Consider the following 7304-nt stretch of genomic DNA (forward strand, 5'->3'; position numbering starts at 1 on the left):
CACATAGATTTCCCATTGATCGGCGGCTAAGCGCATCAGCTACTACATTTGCCTTTCCGGGGTGGTATAAAATATCGACATCATAATCCTTCAATAATTCTAACCACCGCCTCTGCCACAGATTCAACTCCTTTTGTTTGAAAATATATTGGAGACTCTTGTGATCTGTATAGATATCGACATGCACACCATACAAATAATGTCTCCACATCTTTAATGCATGAATAACTGCAGCCAATTCAAGACCATGAGTTGGATAATTCTTTTCATGTTTCCGTAGCTGTCTCGATGCATAGGTAATGACCTTACCGTGCTGCATCAATACACATCCTAACCCAACACCGAAAGCATCACAGTACACCACATAACCATCTGGCCCTTCTGGAAGTGTTAAGACTGGAGCTGAGGTCAACCTGTTCTTCAACTCTTGGAAGCTACACTCAGAAGCATCATTCTACTGAAATTTAGCTGACTTCTGGGTTAGCTTCGTCAATGGGGCTGAAATAGATAAAAAGCCCTCTACGAATCTTCTATAATAACCTGCCAATACCTGAAAACTATGAACTTCTGTAGGCGTCGTAGGCCTTGGCCAAGTCTTCACAGCCTCAATTTTCTGAGTATCAACTCAAATGCCATCATCTGAAATAATATGACCCAAGAATGTGATAGAATTCAACCAAAACTCGCACTTTGAAAATTTTGCATACAATTCACCGAGTTCGAAGAATTCCAAGGACAATACGTAAATGATGCATGCATACTCGATTCGTAACGAGAGTACACCAGAATATCATCAATGAATACTATTACAAATAGGTCCAAAAGAGGCCTAAACATATTATTCATCAAATTCATGAACACTGCCGGGGCATTAGTTAACCCAAACGACATCACTCGGAATTCATAATGACCATATCTCGTTCTGAAAGCTGTCTTGGGAATATCTCCTTCACTAACTTTCACTCGATGATAACCCGACCTCAAGTCTATTTTGGAAAACCACTTGGCACCTTGTAGCTGATCGAACAAGTCATCAATTCTCGGAAGAGGATATTTGTTCTTGATCGTCACCTTATTCAACTGCTTAAAATCGATGCACATTCGTAGGGAGCCATCTTTCTTTCTCACAAATAAGGCTGGTGCTCCCCACGGGGATGAACTAGGTCTAATAAACCCCTTCTCAAGCAAATCTTTCAACTGTGCCTTTAGCTCTTTCAATTCGGCCGGAGCCATTCGATAAGGAGGGACAGAAATAGGCTTGGTATCCAGCAACACATCAATGGCGACATCAATTTCTCTTTCTGGAGAAAGGCCTGGAAGTTCATCTGGAAATACATCCGGAAATTCATTCACTACCAGAACGGATTGGAAAGTTGGCGACTCTACTTCGGTATCATGAAATCGGACTAAGTGATAAATATATCCCTTAGCTATCATCTTTCTTGCCTTAAGGTAGGAAATAAACCTACCTCTTGGAGATGCTGCATTACCCTTCCATTCAAGCACGGGCTTTCCTGAAAATTAAAATCGAACCATCTTCAATCGGCAATCAACATTAGCATAGCATGAGGCCAACCAATCCATACCCATAATCACATCAAAATCTAACATTTCCAGCTCAACTAAATCAGCTTTAGTTTGGCGATCGTATATCACAATCATACAATCTTTGAATACTTGTCTAGCTATCACGGGATCACCAACCGGAGTAGATACCTCAAAAGGTCTAATTGGCTCGAATTTCATCCCAATACGATCGGTAACATATGGAGTAATACAAGATAGTGTGAAACCCGGATCTATCAATGCATACACATCATGAGAAAATACGGAAAATGTACCTGTAACCACATACGGGGGGGGGACTCAAGATCCTGTCGTCCGGCTAAAGCAAACATGCGAGGCTGGGTGGCACACAAGTAGATCCTCCCCCTCGGCCTCTACCTCGGCTTGCTAGAACACAGGGAGTACGCCTACGGGCGCATCGAAGAAGAACCGCCCGGCCGATCTGTGGCCGGATCCCAACTCTACCGCTCATTGACGGGCAATCTCTCATCATGTGCCCTTCCTAGCCACAAGCATAACAAGCATCTGAACCACGTGGCACTGTCCGGAGTGTAATCTACCGCACTGACTGCATCGCGGTACCGAAGGTCTCCTCTGGCTACAATCTCCCCCAAACTGTGAACCTGGGGCCCTCGAACTCTGACCCTGTCCTGAACGGAAGGAGCGATCAAATCTCCTGCTTATAAACTGGGGAGGTGCACTTGTCACCGACTGGCCTAGGTGTCTAGAATGCATATGCCTTGATCCCCCTCTATAATTACTGCCTGTGCCCATAGATCTGGCCTACTTGTTTTGCCCTCTATCCATATCACAATCACCTCTTTGCGGATGTTGTTGTCCTTCTAGATTTTGGGCATGGGCTTGAATATGGGAAATGTCCATCCCATTGGGAAATGTCCATCCCATCTTGCAACGAAGCCGTCAAATAGTCCTGAAATAAATGTGGCCCTAAGCCACTCACAAACCTGTGCACCCGATCTCCCATGTCGGCTACCATAGTCGGGGCATACCTCGCCAAAGAATTAAATTGAAGACTATACTCCCAGGCGCTCATATTCCCTTGCTTCAAATTTAGAAATCTATCCGCTCTAGCTCGGCGGACCTCAGGTGGCAAATAATGGCGAATGAAAACATCTACAAACTCTTGCCAAATGGGAGGAGGCGCATCCTCTTGCCTTGAGGCTATCCAATTATTATACCATAATACCGCCACATCTCCGAGTCTATAAGATGCTAACTCCACGAATTCAGTCTCGGAGGCATGAATAATCTTTAATGTCCTCAACATCTCATCAATAAAGCCTTGCGGATCTTCATCCGGCTTTGACCCAAAGAATTTCGGAGGATTTAAACTCATAAAGTCACGGGCTCTATGTCACACCCTAACCTTATTAGGGTGTGATGGGCACCCGACCCTTACCTAGGGTCGAGCGAACCCTCAGACTCTTACTGCATACAAAATCACTCCAGACCTTTAAAACAAATAGGATAAAATACATAGCAAAATTTTTCAGAAATATTCTTTCTCGTAGCTTTCAAATGGAACAAATTTATAATCATACAAAATTCAATGCATAACACGGACCGACATATCGGCTGACGAAGCCGCTTACAGACCGATAACCAACACCCACGATGCTGTCTGCAAAGTCTCTAACATGCATCCGGAAATCATAACAAACAAACTGCGGCTTGCGACCCTCCGAGAGAATGGAGCTTGCCATCTCCGTCATTGGGAACACCTTCTATAATAACGTCGGCTCATACGGGAGTACTGCGTGGCATGAAACGCGACCTCCCCGAAGACAGGGGGTCAGTACGGAAAATGTACTGAGCATGTAAGGCATGCAATATAGAAAACAGAACCATAACTGAAACAATCAGGACAAAAAGATAAGTACATTAGTCAAAATGCCAGACGCCTATTTCTCAGACACAAACCAGACATACCTCCCCGTATACCGGAAAAGAGTACGAGAAGGTAAATAAGTCGGCCGCAGTACTAAAATGCTTATTTTACGATTCTGGATCGCATGTCAGAAGAGGTGTAGAAAATACGAATGCACCGGAGATGTCACGTGTCGGACGGAGAACGAACGTACGGATTGTTCGATAAGATTATGTATCGGACGGAATCTAGAATGCACGGAATGCTCGGACGACTTCTTATACCGGACGGAATACGAACGTACGAATATTCGGATGAGGTCATATAGCGGACGGAATACCAGGGCGTACGAATTCCCGAATGCTTACTTTACGGACACGGATTAGATTATGAATATCAAAATCATATAGAATTTACACGGATACGGAACCCTACCCTTTACGAAGGGACGGCGAACAGAATCACCATATGCCAAAGTAACATATCTTATATGCGTGTAACGTGTCCGGCCCTCTGCGGGGACTCGGTGGATAGACTCGACAATGCATGTCAAAATCATAGATCACATATGCATATAACGTGTCCCGACCCCTCGATGAGGGACTCGGTGAATAGGATCATGTATAACGAGAATCATATGTCATATATGCAAATAACGTGTCCGACCTTTGTTAAGGGACTCGGTAATATGGAATCATGCATGTCGGAATCATGTACCAAATATGCATAACGTGTCCGACTCTCTCTTGCGGGTCTCGGTGAATAATCATCATGTGACATCCTGGCCGCCATCCCCGTACCATCAAATCATAAATACATACAGGTAACGTGTCCCGGCCCGCAAGTACGAGGGACTCGGTGAATAATGCAGAGAAGAGCACGATAACAGAACCTGGCCCGGGACTCAGTAAATCATACAGCGGAGTATGCACGAGAACATAACATGCCCTAGCCCGGGACGCAGTGAAAGATACATTGAGTCATGCACGAGCAGAGTCGTGAGAAACCATATGCACATTGTCACACCCCGACCTTACTAGGGTGTGATGGGCACCCGACCCATATTTGGAGCCGAGCGAACCCGCTAACTCTTATTACACATTTGAACTCCTTGGATTCTTAGGACAAGATAAAGTAAAATACATAGTAAATTTTTTTTCAAAATCTCTTTGTCGTTTCTCAAAGTAAACACCGTTTGTAAATATGAGGGCTCCCGTAAAATAAAACACATCAACCAAACATGAAACTCTTTTAAAGGACACCTTAGACCCACGACTGCGTACGCAAAGTCTCTAACTGTAGTCATGGACCATAGCACGTGTATGCTGACTCAGCAACTCTCCAGGGCGAGTGGAGCTTGCCAATTTTGCTGGAACATCTGCTATAATGACTTCTATTCAATGGTGTACACGCGCGGTATGAAACGCGGCGCCCGCGAAGGGGCGTCAGTACGAGCAATGTACTGAGCATGTAAGGCATAGACTGTAACATAGAAAGAGATGTGATCATGTACAACAACAGTATAGAGATGTAAAGCATAGCATGTGAGAGAGAGAGAGTATCCTGTACACATGGAATATATCAGGTAAAGCTGTAACCCGAGCATATGAATAATAACTGCATGGAACATAGAACATATCATAGGATAGCAGAGTAACCTGTGCATATGAGTGCCCCTGGGGGCGGATGTCATGCATGCTTGCTTGGTCATATCGAGGTCATGTGCCGCACGAGACGGCTCGCCCACATAGCGCCGAATACTCCACTCAGCCATAAATCCCGCGTCAGGCCATCCCGCGTCCGGGATGATAAACGGTGACCGTGTGGCAATGAAACGAGAGATTCCTTCCCAATTCCCAAATATACAAGTATCCCATCCCCTCAACCCATGTTCATATTTAGCATGCAAGAGAGCCCAAAAAAATCATACTTATCGGAGTGACGTAAGGTCGGAAACCTCCGATCGCATTATGGAATAATCATAGTCGCTTTGTCTCACCTTGAAGGAACGATAATCATAAGGCGAGACTATCAACGTAGAACATGTCATAGCATATCGGGTCATAGACATAGCATATCGTATCATAGAATCATAGTTGTCATAGAATCATAGGCATCATAGCATCATAGAATCATAGTCATCATAGAATCATAGGCATCATAGAGCCATAGTATTCATAGGATCATAGCATTCATAGGATCACAGTCTTCATAGGATCGTAGTCGTCATGGGATCATCGTATTCATAGGATCATAGGCATCGTAGAATCATAGTCATTGCCTTAGTCATTAAGACTTTCAATATTGTAAAACTGGGTTTTTGAAGAAAAAGAATATTTTTGGAAAACATTTGTAAACTTTTAGAAAAGAAAATCATGCATTGGGGTCAAGGGTTTAGTTAAAACAATTCTTATTTAGTAGTCGGAATAATATCCAAAAGTTTCCTTTAACACGGTATTGAAATAAACCGAAGGGAGCCATAGGAGGAAATTAGGGAATAGTGGGCCCACCTCGAGTCAAATGAGGCGGCGTACATATAACACGTTTCATGACAAGACGTATGAGAGTTTTTAGGGTAGTCGGGCCCTACTCTTGCGAGTTCTAGGTGTTTAGACCTTTTTCTCAACTATTCGTGAACATATGTTTCAATTCCTTTGAATGAATAGTAACTATTTTCAATCTCGGATTTCTAGGAAAGGGATTGTCCCGAGACACGTATTCAAGCTTATTACATCTAAGACATGCCATAGAAAGAAGGGGTAAGCCTTACATACCTTTTCCGCTTCTTACGCTTCTCCAAATTCGAGCTCCAAATCCGCCAAAAATCTACAAATGGTCGCGTTTACCAAACCTTAGTTAGAAGCCTTTAGAGGTTGAATCTTGAAGTGCACTTGTCTACCGAAATTTCGGCAGCATTTCCTCTATAAATACACCGTCCGAGAATATGGCTCGGCCCGATTCAACAACAACACCAACAATAGCATCTCCAAACATATTCAGTTCAATTCAATAATATTTCATTCACCTTCAAATAAACTACGTACATTCAAACTCACCTTATTGATTGCTCGTTCAATATTATTCCGAGGCCTTTCAAACATGATTTAAAAAACGTTTCAAACATTCCATATGATATTCCAAACAACCCAAACCATAGGCTAATTTACCCGAAATTCTTCAACTACACTAGAACATCCACAATACATTCCTTTCTTTCCAATTCATAAACTATATCAACATTTCTATATGTTAACAACATCATTTTCATCAACACAAGAAACTATATTGAAATCATGTTTGGGGATCATTTTGTTTGAATGGTTTTGGGTTTGGGGATCATTTTGGGTGAAATGGAGTATTTGTTGGATTGTTGGAAATATTGTATGAATTATTTAAAGAATTCTTGAATGTTGTTTGAATGGTTTTGGATTGATAATTGAATATGCGTTAGTTTGATTTCATGTTGGTTTGTAAGTATGTAGTTGTAGTAAGTATAATTGGAATATTGTTGGAATGAGTGGAGAAGGATTTTTAATGTTCGAATGCGTTTCGAATTAATTGTGGATATTGTTGGAATGATTGTTGGTTTGTTGTGTTGTTGAATTTGGCGAGTTGAATTCTCGGGGTTGGTCCATTTATAAAAGGAAGTCTTTGCCCAATTTTCCGTAGGATTATGTGCTAGTTGGAAATAAGCTTTTAAGTGCTTATGGTTGACGTTGGTATTTATTGATGTTATGTAGATCTTGGAGAATTCGAGGTATAAGTTTGATTTGGATTAGCGTTGGGTGCAAGCGAGGTATGTAAAGCTTAACCCTTCTTTCTTTTGGCATGTCTTAGTCGTTCATAGGCT

This window comes from Lycium ferocissimum, chromosome 12 (assembly GCF_029784015.1).
Source record: "Lycium ferocissimum isolate CSIRO_LF1 chromosome 12, AGI_CSIRO_Lferr_CH_V1, whole genome shotgun sequence".
In the NCBI taxonomy this organism is placed as follows: domain Eukaryota; kingdom Viridiplantae; phylum Streptophyta; class Magnoliopsida; order Solanales; family Solanaceae; genus Lycium; species Lycium ferocissimum.